The sequence below is a fragment of the Mytilus edulis genome, chromosome 2, assembly GCF_963676685.1.
Source record: "Mytilus edulis chromosome 2, xbMytEdul2.2, whole genome shotgun sequence".
In the NCBI taxonomy this organism is placed as follows: domain Eukaryota; kingdom Metazoa; phylum Mollusca; class Bivalvia; order Mytilida; family Mytilidae; genus Mytilus; species Mytilus edulis.
Genome location: NC_092345.1, coordinates 64,860,528 through 64,874,702, shown reverse-complemented (window position 1 = coordinate 64,874,702; position 14,175 = coordinate 64,860,528). Strand labels below are relative to the sequence as shown.

Below are 14,175 nucleotides of genomic sequence, written 5' to 3'. Positions count from 1 at the left end.
TTAAATCAAATGAGGTATTCTTCATTCCATTGGGCATTTTCAAACCAAGTCTGGCAAAAGTTTGACAAAAAAGTGTCTGGATCAAGAAGTTTGGATAAATGTATTGACAAAGACTTAATCAATCATTAATGCACTAAACAAATATGAATTAAAGTATACAAACTTTATTCGCAAGAGTTCAAATACTAATTGCATACAAACTTTCCGTGCTGGCATACTCTGAAAATGGTGTGCTTGGCTTACTTTAAAAGATGATGCAACACAGTAAAAAAGCTATGTAATGGAGAGCTAAAATTATACAAATATAAGTTGAATCAAAATTTTTATGTATAAATTTTAGAATCTGAAATATTGTAAAATAAGCACTTACGTTTACCTTATAGTTAATTCCTATCTTCCATTCTACATGATTACACTTTAATATGGCTAAATAATAACAAGTATAGGTGGATCCTTATAACTTATCTCAGGTGATGTTGTAAATTTTAATAAGGCACCTTGTGACATCTTTATATGACAATTGAATTTGATTAAAATTTTACTTATATGCGATGGTAAAGTGCCAATGTTAACACCTTAACGACTAAATTAAAAGGTAACATTTTAATTAAAGTTTATTTGTTAATATATAAGATGAATATCGTGGAAGGTTTATTTTTTTGTTACAAAAGAAGGTCACAGAATATAGTGAGGTAATAAAATAAGATTCTGTCAAAGGACCAGCTCATAATTTGATACCTACATTTACCAAAATATGTACTCTGTGGTCTTGGATTTAAAAATGATGTTTATGCAATTAACCTTTGAAATATAGTCATGTTTTTTTTTAAATATTCCCTTTCAACAACAACCCCCCCCCTCCCCCCCAAAAAAAAAAACAAAAAAACAAACACCAAACTTATTGGACATTGAATGACATTAGCATGACAAAGCCAATGTATATCATGTTATCTTAGGGGGAAAATTTTTCTTAGTTTTTAGGTTAGCAAAAGATAAAATTTTCCTTAATTTATAAAACTTGATTTTCATTTTGTCATCAGTAACATCATATTCAACTTTGAAAAGCATTGGTAGACTAGTTCATCAATTAATGTATTGCATGAAAACGACTCAATGTGCCATATAACTTTCCCTTTTCATTAATAACCCTTGTTACTTTCAGAAAACCCATTTTAAAATCAAAAATAAAATGCACTTACTAAACTAAGAAAACACTTATTAACAAAAAGTTACTTTGTTACACATAAATACCAGTTAATCTTTAGCAAATGTTCTGTGAGCCAGTAGCAAAATATACCCTTGCTCTCCTTCTGAATAAAAAAAACCACATTATTTCATGAACATCCAAGCAATAGACTAGAAAAATCTTTTAAAATGCATCATGAACCTCAATTTCAATGTCAGCCTTTGCAAAATGTGTATACATATTTGATGCCTTGTCTACTAAGTGAAAGAATGCACATTAAAGAACCCTTGCAGCAACTTTTTGTTGGACCTTTTGCACCCTTAAACAACCTCAAAAACATTTCTTTTTTGCCAAGTATCAGTCAAAATTTCACATCTATCATACTGCGAAACCCATATATGATATTAGCCTTTAAAATTGTTTCTATTTTGCATGAAATTTTGGATGTTAAGCTTATAACAATCATTCATTTGGTCACCTTCAATAAAATATATTGCCATGATTCTCTCTATTAGGCAGGTATTTGTATAAGATCTGTATGAGGCCCCAAATCATGTAATTATGAAAAATGATACTGTGGATTAATTATTATTTATTGGATATAAAAAAGAAGATGTGGTATGATTGCCAATGAGACAACTCTCCCAAGAGACCAAAATGACACAGAAATTAACAACTATAGGTCACCATACAACCTTCAACAATGAGCAAAGCCCATACCGCATAGTCAGCTATAAAAGGCCCCAAAATGACAATGTAAAACAATACAAACGAGAAAACTAATACCAATATTTGTTGATTTCGAGGTTACCTGTTACCAAAAATTCTAATGTACAACGAATTACTATTTTTTTATAGGCTTGTATGCAGACTTTTGCAAAGCCACAAAATTAAATATCCACCAAAATGAAAGGTAGCCACAATCCACGAAAATAGCTAGCCACGAAAATAAATGAATCCATAGTAGTTGTTTAAAATAAAAATAATCCTGGAACAAACATTATAAGTACAATGTACAAACATCCAACAAAAAAAATTTCTAGCTTAGATAGTGTATGTGTTAATGTTATATCTATATTTATTATGTACCACATGTATGAAAAATTACGTCACAATTAATTTCTACTACATGTATCTCTCATTAAAATTCTGATAATATTCATAATTCATAATATTGTGCAAAAAAATCTATTTCTAGCCCAAAAACTGCACAATGAGTTAAACCAGACAAACAGTACACTATAATGATTGGTTGACTGTAATGTTTGCTAATGAAATACAACCAAAATTAATATGTTTTGTCTTCCTGAAACTTTTTTAAAAATACTTAATTTAAATGAAAATCCTCTTATTAATAATATAAGTACTGTCAATATACATAAACTTTTTGCACTAAAAGAACATTTGAAATCATTAGGTGTTGAGCAGACAAACATTGCAGAATATTTTCAAAATTTAAAACTAGAGGCTCTCAAGAGCCTATGTCGCTCACCTGACTCTACTTGGGATTTTGAAATAATATTAAAAAATGTAAAAAGCGAAACAGATACTTATAATGATGTCTGAGGCCAAATAAGGTTTAATATTGTTATGTTTGCTTTCATTCCCTTTAATGGTTCTCTGAAAGCGGACATTTGTATGTATTTCCCATAGGGTCCTATTTTAAACTAAGTCTCCAGCTGGCCACCATCTTGGATAATTGATCAGCTACAAAGTAACAGCACTTGGTCAGCATCTCATAAGGAACATTCATGCCATGTTTGGTTTCATTCCATTCAGTGGTTTTCTAAAAGAAGACATTTGTATGTATTTCCAATAGGGTCCTATGTTAAACTAAGTCCTTCGCTGGCGGCCATCTTGGATAATGGATCGGCTACAAAGTAACAACACTTGGTCAGCATCTCATAAGGAACATTCATGCTATGTTTGGTTTCATTCCATACAGTGGTTCTCTAAAAGAAGACATTTGTATGTATTACCCCATAGGGTCCTATGTTAAACCAAGTCCTCCCCTTGCGGCCATCTTGGATGATGGATCTGCTACAAAGTAACAACACTTGGTCGGCACCTCATATGGAACATTCATGCTAAGTTTGGTTTCATTCCATTCAGTGGTTCTCTAAACGAAGACATTTGTATGTGTTTCCCATAGGGTCCTATGTTAAACCAAGTCCCCCACTGGCCCCCATCTTGTATGATGATGGATCGGCTACAAAGTAACCACACTTGGTCAGCACCTCATAAGGAACATTCATGCCATTTTTGGTTTCATTCTATTCAGTGGTTCTCTAGAAGAAGTTTAAAATTTAAAAAGTAACGACAACGCCAGACGCCGGATGTTGAGAAAAGCTCATCATCCCTTCGGGCCAGGTGAGCTAAAAATGAACCAAGTTCCATGACCTGCCATATTTTCAACTGATTACCAATATCACTACGTGTATATACATCTTCAATATTGGCATAAACATTTTACCAAAAAAAAAATTCTAGCTCCATGATTTTTTTTATTAGTTGTTATTGGCTTTGAACTAGCTGTTAGTCGTCTCAGATCTGTCTTTTTTGTTATGGTGACGTACAAATACCCTGCCATGTCCGGTCTGTATTATTAATACTTGTCTTTCTGCTAAATGTATCAATCTGATGAGTTTAGCCCTTTTCAATTGAATTTTACAGTTTGTTCATATCTTGTGCTGTTTAACAACTGTCCAAGGTTAGAGGAGGGAAGGCACCCCAAACATATGAAATTGACAACTTCTGTATGTGTCGGTCCCAAGTCAGAAGCCTGTTATTCAGTGGTTGTCCTTTGTTGTTGTTTATCATTTTTGTTTTTTGTTCATAGTTAAGGCAGTTTATTATTGAACTGTGCATTAATCTGTTGGAAAGTTGTCTCATTGGAAATTAAACCATTAACCTGGGTATTATTAGTTATCTTGGTGTAATCAGGGGTGTACAGAATTTTACACCGTTGTTGAAAATTCATACACCCTGAGGCGCAGCCGAATGGGTGTATGAATTTTCAACAACGGTGTAAAATTACGTACACCCCTGATTACACCAAGATAACGAATTTATTTCTTATGATCAATTCCTTTACTCATTTTGAAACCAGGATGTTAAATTGTAAAAATGGTAATGAAAATTTCCAGCGTAATATTTTTTTCAATGTCCATGTTGCTGCACATTGTCAAATACTTTTTTACTTTAATTTTGGAAAAATTCAGAAATTTTTTGTGTTCTTTTGAGTTTCAAAAAAAAAAAATTTTAATATTGTTTAAAAAAAAATTGATTTTTTTTTTTTTTTTTTGATTTTTTTAAGCATTTTCTTTATATTATTATTTTTTTTTTTTTTTATTTTTTTTTTAAAAAATTTTCCCCTTTATTTTGGCAACATTTTATTTCTGAAAATTTTTATTTATCCCGTGGTGAACAAGGGTGGGGTGTTATTTACACCGGGGTAGTCAACCAATCAGATTGCAGTATTTTTGCTGCATAAGAAATAATAGGTTAACCACAACTATTTTAAATGATCAATAAATTGCAAATTTTCTATAGGCTGGTATGCAGACTTTGGCAAAACCATGAAACCAAAAATCCACCAAAATAATTGATTCACAGTGTGTATACAATGTACTAAGATTCTACTTTTTTGTTTTGTCTTTTAATTAAGTCACACTGTTTGCCCTATTGCTATTTTTCATTAACTGGATTACAATGCTTACAATGTTGCCAATAATAATCCCTATATAGCTATTATCTATCAGATATACATACTGGTACATACCTACATTCTGTTGACATGCTGTTCTCACGTCATTCTTCCATCTCTTTGTAAACTATTATCAATACACAAGGGAACAAATCCTATAAATTAAAATCAATCTAAATTAATCTTATACTCAGACTTCATTGGATAAAGTAGATAAGTGGCCTTGATTTCAATGATTTAAACAGGATTATTACTTCATGTTATACAAAACTCAATCTATACTGAACACTATATATAACACAACCGTTTATTGAGGAAACTATCTAAGAATTTTCAAAAAGACTGTATTATTGAAAAAGTTCTTGATTAAAATCTCAAAGGTCTTTTTATAAGATTTTTTATCATTCTTTTTAGCCTTTTTATATAACTACTTTGTTTACCAAGTATTGAAACATCTCTAGATGTCCAAACTTTTGGTTTTGAGCTTTTCTTATAAAGATTAATCTTGAAAAGTGTTTCCATACAATTCTGAAAGGTTTTTAATAAAACCAAAGAAAGGACAGCAGAAAATGAGAAAAAGGGTGATCATTCTCTGTTTATTCTGACAAAATCTGAATTAACAGTTAATTTTGAATGATATTTTCTCCAATTTAGCTTTATTTTTTATTTTTGTGATGATTTTTAATATCACCCTACTTGATTGATATGGTTGTTTCCTCAGTCATGAAGGAAGAGAAGTACATTCATTGACTTTGACTAGGAATACTGTCAAATGTCTTTTAAACTGAAAGACTGTGGAATAATTAACAACAAATAAAACTTGACATTAAAATGGTTTGATTTTTATCCAGATACATAAGTTTTTTTTTATGTCTTTATAACAAGAGTCACTGACTCCAAGCTTATAAGGTACCCTTTACATTATAACAACAACTTTAAAAGCTTAAAAAGATTAAGTATTATTAAAGTAATAAATTACAATGGGTCTCAGAGTTATCAGAAACTGTCATCTTAATTCCTTTTAGCACATATCCAACATAATTTTTATTTCAACCTACTAAAAGTATGCCTAACTAAAGGTCATGAACTTTTCTTTATGTCATGTCAAAATCATAAATATAACATCTAAATAATACTAAATACATATATAATATATGTTGAATACAAAATACTTTATTATTTAAATGTCAAGCGGGTAATGAGTACACCAATTCTTTAAAGGTATCATTTACAGATAGTTTTGAAATCCTTCAAAAGTAGTAATCAATTTATATGTATATAGATACTAAGTACTACCAGTGCATGAAACGCAAAATAAGGTTGAAGTTGTATCACTATAGGGGACATTTACCTCACAACCTGATGAAATTTCACTTGAACTAAACATAAACTTTAAGGGGATCTCCATGTTCTGGGGTTTGTAAGTCACAATTAACATGCTGACAGCTTTTTTTAAGTTTTATAAAAGAGGGGCAAAAGATACCAGAGGGACAGCCAAACTCATAGATCGAAAATAAATTGACAATGTCATGGTTAAAAAAGAAAAAGACAAACAGACAAATAATAGTACACAAGAAACAACATAAAAAAATTAAGATTTAGCAACACAAACCCTTCCAAAAACTGGGGGTGCTCCAGTCCAGAAGGGTTAGCACATCCAACAGATTCCTGCTCCACATGTTGCACCTGTCATGTTGCTCATGTTATATGTCAAACCCCCCGTTAATAGTCTAATAGTCTAATTCGGTAGGTAATAATCGTGAAAAGGGAAGGGGATTGTACTGTTACAACAAAAGGAACATATTTGGTATCATCTGTGAAACGGATATTCCATCGTGGTCAACCAACTCGTGATGGAGTCTGTAAAATTACGAAGGTATGATTTCAACATCACCATTTAGAACTCTTGGTTTACTAGTTTCCTTGTAAGCAGCAATGCCCTATGAAGTAAATCATGATAGGAAATACAAACCCAGGAATATTGTATCAATTGGGAGATATATACTCTGTTTATAGACGCTTCTCGAATGTTGTTACATAGAAATGGAAAGTGCACAATTGGGAAGCTGAAATCCTCTCTTTTGTTTTAAAGTTTTGATCTCAACCGACCATCATAATCAATTTCTAGATGTTGGTCAAGATATGAGGCAGAATTAAAACTGTATCTATTGTATCCTTCATCTCTAGTTTGATGGGATAAATGCGTTCAACATAGTCGCCAAATTTTGAATTATTTAGTGAGAGAACATTAACTATATAGTGGAAAGTAAAGTTAAAGGATATTGCTAAATTCTTATCTTTCTGCCTTAGAAGTTCCTGTATGAAGTCAGCCTCATAATAAAAAGGGACAAGTCGACTAAAAGAGGGAATGCCAACAGTCTGTTGTAAACACGTTTTCTGACTACAATGCATGAAAATTGCACTTTCCATTTTCCAAATTCCAACTTCAGTACACTTAAAACAGTCAAAATCAGTATACCACAATAATTATACCTATCAAAAGAGTTTGTCTAGCTTGTTTCGTCCATATATAAATAAAATATTATACCAAGGAGCCTGAATCACTCATTTGTAAAAAAAAAATTGTCAATTAAAATTGTATCTTTGAAATATATATATTTCATTCCTGCTCATGAAACAAGACTGGCCTTTAAAAGCAGATACACTGGTTCATAATATTTCAATGAAACTTTAGGCTAGGTGAATTTATAGAATAAATCCTGTCTAACTAGACTTAAGTAAAGTTAATCTGGCAGCATACCACATTTATACTTCAGAGATCTATTATTTTCATAAAAAAAGACTAAGCCAATTCGAGTCAAGCTTGAAATGAAGTTAAGAAACTAAGTGAAATATTAACAAAAATAAAGGTGTCAGACTGAACTTTTCATTTTAGGTATTAAAATTGATTTAGAATGGTAATTATCTTTACACCTTTTTATTTGGTACACAAAACATATCAAAAACCTTACAAAATAAAATATAAAATCAATTTGTGCAATAAAAGTCCCACATTAATGCTTTTGTGACAGAAAAAAATATTGAATTTAGACATATACAGATTGGAATTGACAAGTAATCAACATTATTATTTACAAGTTTTATACTTTTAATCAAATTGAATTGTTAGTTCCTCAATAATGAATGATGCCCATACTATAATTTTTACATTGAATTATGCAACATAAACAATGGAAAATCTGCAGCAGACTTCATCATTGAAAGACTTTAGTAGGAACTGTGTTCTTTATTCTGCAGAAACACTTCTAATTAATTTTTATTTGCCAATTTGACAAATTCCCTGTCAGCGTAACATAAATTCAGCATGTTTAATACTATGAAATAGAGATTAAAAGGTCAATAATGGCCAGCTCACGAACCCCTTGGTGTCGACCGTACAAGGGCTGTACAGCCAGTCTAGGTCGTTAAAAACTTCCATTGTCGAACCTCTTGCTCCAACTTTTATCTATGATCATCTATTGAGTCTGGGGTGGAGGCATTTACTTCTAAGGGAAACAAAGTCACCGTTGTAGATCATATAACTAAGGAGATGTGGTATGAGTTCCAATAAGACATCTCTTCATTATATGGTGTTTTACCTAGAGGAATCTATAGGACTGGTGGTAACCACTAGAGATCGGAGTCCTCATCGTAGTCGAGCGCACCCTACCATGTGAGAGGTTGGAACTCACAACCTCTATTCGGTTGTATTGTCAAACGTTGAAGTCACAAGCTGATATTAGAGCTTTATACTGATGTTTAAAACAACTTTTAAAACCCTTGACATCATCATTTACCTGTCTTTTTTCAAGGATACTTTTTTTCGCGGGACGTCTCAATTATATTTTTTCATGTTCGTTTAGTATTGAAAGGGACATAATTCTACTTGAAAATAAACTAACGTGGGTTATCTCCCTTACGTTGTACAAAGCAGAGACATATGTCTCTGTACAAAGTAAGATGAAATTAAACGAGCATTTAAAATACGTAAAATCTGCTCTGAAAACATATGTTGACAAAACTGATTGCCCCTTATCATAAATGCATTTGAATTCTGAAGTTGTTTGTAAGGCATGTATTTAACATTTATTCTCATATAAGATCAAAATAAGTATCTGGAACCATTACACAAAAACAGAGACATATTATAAAATTGTATTATATATGTCTCTGACACAAATAAGTATTAGTCTCATTATACTTATATCCCAGTAGGTATTGAAGAACAGACCTATATATCTAAATGTGAAAACTTTGCCAAATTTAGATAAGGTGGTATGGTATTAGCGCTACTAACTTTTAACAAGGTCACCACCAGAGTTTGAATCCACGTTTTATCTAATATACAACTTAAATATTCATTTACAAATTGTCTGAATTCTGATTTCAATTTTGAGCTTGGTTTGAATAATTGTCAATTTATTAAAGATTGTGTGCTCAAACTAACAACTGTGTGAAAATGTGGGTTTGATCCCTCTTTATGGTTTTTGCTCATTTTATGTCAAGTACTCTGCATTTAAAGAACTAAGAATGTTTTGCTCAGAGTCAGAAAAATGTATTTTGGTTGGGCAAGGTGTCTTGGGATAAATACAAAACAATATTGAAGCATTAAATATTAAGGTTGGAGTCATTCCTGAATACTGTTGGACCATTTCAGTTATTATAAAAACATAAATTTTAAGCTTTAAGGTTCCCCAAAGAGTACATAAATTGGTGAAAAAAACTTAAATAATTATTAGTGATCTTTACTTTATTTTAAGTATATAATTGTAAGTCTGATAATGCCTTTAATATAATCTTTTCCTCTCAAGAAAATAAAATCTCCTAAATTTAATCCATAATAAGACACAACTCATGAACTGTAATAGCTATCATGCATAAAAGTCACTTGCTTTTCAACAGAGTATAAAATTGTTGGAGCACTTTGACCATCAGTTGCATACAAACCAACTGTCTTTCAATTTTATGAGAAACAATTGGTTTTTTTTTTATTAAGTGAGTAATTATAGAACTCATCCATAGAAAATGTTCACAGAAAAACCATCATCACCTTCAAAGCTTCTTAGAATATATTTGTGTGATTAATTTCCAGCTATTTGCAAGGCTGACTGTTCTGTTTGTCCAAACTTTGTGTATACAGATAGAATGAACAGATAGGATTGAATATTTACACTTTACACAAAATATAATGCAGTTTCCTAAACAAAACAAATTTGCTGAGACTAGTGCAATAGATGGTCTTGAATTTCAACGTCATGTGGTCTGTGGTGGAGAGTTGTCTCATTTGCAATTATTATTATACCACTTTCCTATTTTCATGTGAACGTCAAGTGTGAGCTTTTAGTAAAGGCCTTACTGTGACTTTGAACTGATTGATTAATTAGTTTTATTGATGTAATGTGTTTTCTCATTTGGAATTATACCTTTTTCTTTTTTTTTTTTCATATTAACAGTCATGTGTGAGCTTTAAGTGAAGGCCAAACTGTGACTGAAATTATTGATTGATTGGTGTTAAACACCAATTTCTGCTTTATTAGTGGTTAGTTTGTTTTGGTGCAGGAGTGCAGGGAGAGAACCACCAACCTTCAACAGGAATACAGACCATCCTAGTCAATCAAGGGAGACAACCACCAACCTTCAACAGGAATACAGACCATCCTAGTCAATCAAGGGAGACAACCACCAACCTTCAACAGGAATACAGACCATCCTAGTCAATCAAGGGAGAGAACCACCAACCTTCAACAGGAATACAGACCATCCTAGTCAATCAAGGGAGACAACCACCAACCTTCAACAGGAATACAGACCATCCTAGTCAATCAAGGGAGACAACCACCAACCTTCAACAGGAATACAGACCATCCTAGTCAATCAAGGGAGAGAACCACCAACCACAGACCATCCTAGTCAATCAAGGGAGACAACCACCAACCTTCAACAGGAATACAGACCATCCTAGTCAATCAAGGGAGACAACCACCAACCTTCAACAGGAATACAGACCATCCTAGTCAATCAAGGGAGACAACCACCAACCTTCAACAGGAATACAGACCATCCTAGTCAATCAAGGGAGACAACCACCAACCTTCAACAGGAATACAGACCATCTTAGTCAATCAAGATTAGAGTTGAATGCACCTGCTATATTCAGGATACAAATTCACAACTTCAGTGTTGACCCTCTAATGATACAGTAGTTGGATTCCTTAAACAACTCAGCCACCAAGGCCCACTTAGAATGAAGAACAACAGTATAATATCAATGTTCTTTGCTTTCTATTTTTACAAGTTTGTGTAGGGATTTTGTGTAATAAATAAATACAGGTGCAACATTTATTTTTTTCAAATAAGGACACATATACAAAGTTTGTCTCTAGTGCTTTGTGAAACACATGAAGAAGTTTCCCAATCCTTGCAATGTATACTCTCATATTAGAGTCCTAGCTTATTTATTCTTTTAGACATCTCTTATGTATACCTTTTCACTATTTCTTTTTGCTCAGGTTGTTTTTTATTCAGTCCATCTAAATTATTTGCTCTTTTTCCTGCCAAGTTATCTTAAAAATATCTTGATGTCTCATGTGTTGGAACAACATTGTCAGATAAACATCAACAATATTGTTGGACCTTTGCCAGTAATAGTCTGTTATATTTTGTAAGCCTGTATCTGTTTTCTTCAATGCAAAGATGTATTGTGATCTATATTTAGCAAAGAAGTCCACTCTAACTAGTACTTAGGAACGTTTTGAACTTGTTTTGAGTTGTGAGCTTTGCTAGATGTTAAATCTTTGTATTGTCAATAAGAGTTCTTCTTTTAAAGTTCTTCTGAGGAAGGTATTTAAATACAGCTTTGACTAGGAACCTGATGTTCAGTGGTTGTTGTTTGTTCATGTGATTCATAAGTGTTTCTCATTTTTTATAATTCCAGTAGATTTAACCATTAGTTTTCCTGTTTGAATGGTTATACCCTAGTTATTTTAGGATTCTTTACAGCTTGCTGTTCAGTGTGAGCCAAGGCTCTGTTTTGAAGACTAATGGTTATTTCTACAAATTGTGACTTGGACAGAGAGTTGTCTCATTGGCACTCATACCACATTTTCTTATATCTACATGGGTTAGCATAATATAAATGATTGATAGTTACTGCAGCAGTTATTAAAATACAAAAACAGTTTTGAAATATCCCATTTTATTTTTTGCCATTATTAATGTACATTGTTTTATTTCAACAATCTCTTACTACTCAGGACCAGAACACAAAATATTTACATTTATACTTGCTAATCTTATGTTACAAAACAGCACTATATTTGCATATACATGTATAACAATGGTTATTTTTACAAATATGCGCCAAGAAATATTATTTTTTGCAATTTACAATAAATATTGCACAGACTTTGGGGGAAATTATTTCCCATCACAAATGAAATCATGTGGACTCTTTGTAAGCTTCCATTGTACACACAATGATAAATCAATGATATTTTTTTTTACAATTTCTATAAATAGCATGATGAGATTCTGAACTCATATTTTTCATAATAAAACTTTCTTGGTTGATGAAACATTCATTTGTTCACAATGGATTCAGAGGAAGTTACAAGCTTTTTTCATAATATATCAAACTAACTCAGCACTACAAAGTTTTCAATAACCAAGCACACATATTTCACAACCATCTGAGATGAAGTCCAGTCTTAAGATTGAATTTTGTATAGATATCCATGTGTATAATACATTTGTGACTAAATACAGTGGATTTTTTTTTTTGGCTTGGAGAAGACAGAGTCAAAGGATGTGTTGCCTTTAACTTTTTTTACCTAAAATAAATACACAATCAAAGTAACTGTGAGCACTTAACTTAAGGATAAAGATTGCTTCTATTTTATAATTTCATGAATTTAAAATAAAACATTAAATTGTAATTAGATATGAAAATAATAAATTCAAGTTGGAGTTATCTTCCTTTGTTCGTAATTGTACATTTGAAGTTTTATAACATAAATTACTTATGCAATTTTTAATGAAGAAAAGTCTTCTTGCCTAACCCTAAGAATAACAGGTCGTTAATGAATTGTATGACATTAAGTGGATCAGATCTAAAGAATGATCATTTCACTGCACTATTTTGTTTGAAATATCAAAGGTAGTGATTAACCTTGGAAGATGCACTATTTTGTTTGAAATATCAAAGGTAGTGATTAACCTTGGAAGATGCACTATTTTGTTTGAAATATCAAAGGTAGTGATTAACCTTGGAAGATTTAGATATCAAGTCAGTACCATACTATTTTGATAGCATTTCATGCAAATCTTTTTATGAAAAAATTTGTAAGGGTTCCGCGGAACCCAGTGTCTCGCCTACTTTTGCTGTTAATCACACACTCATGAAAAATGATGAAAAAAATCAATAAAATTATTCCTCTCGATACTATCTTTTGATTGTCAGAAGCTTCTGTCCAAGTTTGGTAAAAATCCAGGCTAGTTTAAGAATCTTAAAAATGTTTTAAATACTTCAACTGCAGACTGTATGTAATGTTAACTGGAAGAAAAACTAAGTCCATTTATAAGTAAAATACGAGAAAAACGGAATTTTATTTTTACAAAATTTACATCTGGATACTATCTTCTGATCATAAACAAGCTTCTGGCCAAGTTTCTTACAATTCCAGGATAGTTTAAGAAAGTTATTAAAACTTTAAAAACTTCAACCACAGAGTGAATGTAATGTTTCCTGGCAGAAAAACTAAGTCCATTTATAAGTAAAATACGGAAAAAATGGAATTTTATTTTTACAAAATTTACTTCTGGATACTATCTCCTGATCATAAACAAGCTTCTGGCCAAGTTTTGTACATTTCCAGGATAGTTTAAGAAAGTTATCAAAATTTTAAAAACTTTAACCACAGAGTGAATGTAATGTTTCCTGGCAGAAAAAACTAAGTCCATTTATAAGTAAAATACGGAAAAAATGGAATTTTATTTTTACAAAATTTACTTCTGGATACTATCTCCTGATCATAAACAAGCTTCTGTCAAAGTTTCGTACAATTCAAGGATAGTTTAAGAAAGTTATTAAAATTTCAAAAACTTTAACCACAGAGTGAATATTTGTGGACGCCGCCGACGACGACGATGACACCGAAATGTAGGATCGCTATGTCTCGCTTTTTCGACTAAAGTCGAAGGCTCGACAAAAAGGAATTCTTAATTAAGTCAAAAATAACACAACAAATAAACAAACAAACATAAAAGATGAAATTGAACAGAGCAA

At 31.7% G+C, this 14,175-nt stretch overlaps 1 protein-coding gene across 1 annotated transcript in view; it reads right to left on the bottom strand.

Moving 5' to 3' along the window:
- Positions 1–5,027, bottom strand: part of LOC139512697 (uncharacterized) — a 45,248-nt gene extending 40,221 nt beyond the window's left edge. Inside the window, exon 1 of the mRNA XM_071300554.1 lies at positions 4,968–5,027. The gene's annotated coding sequence lies outside the window, so the exon portion shown is untranslated. The remainder of the gene's footprint in view (positions 1–4,967) is intronic.
- Positions 5,028–14,175: the final 9,148 nt, after the last annotated feature.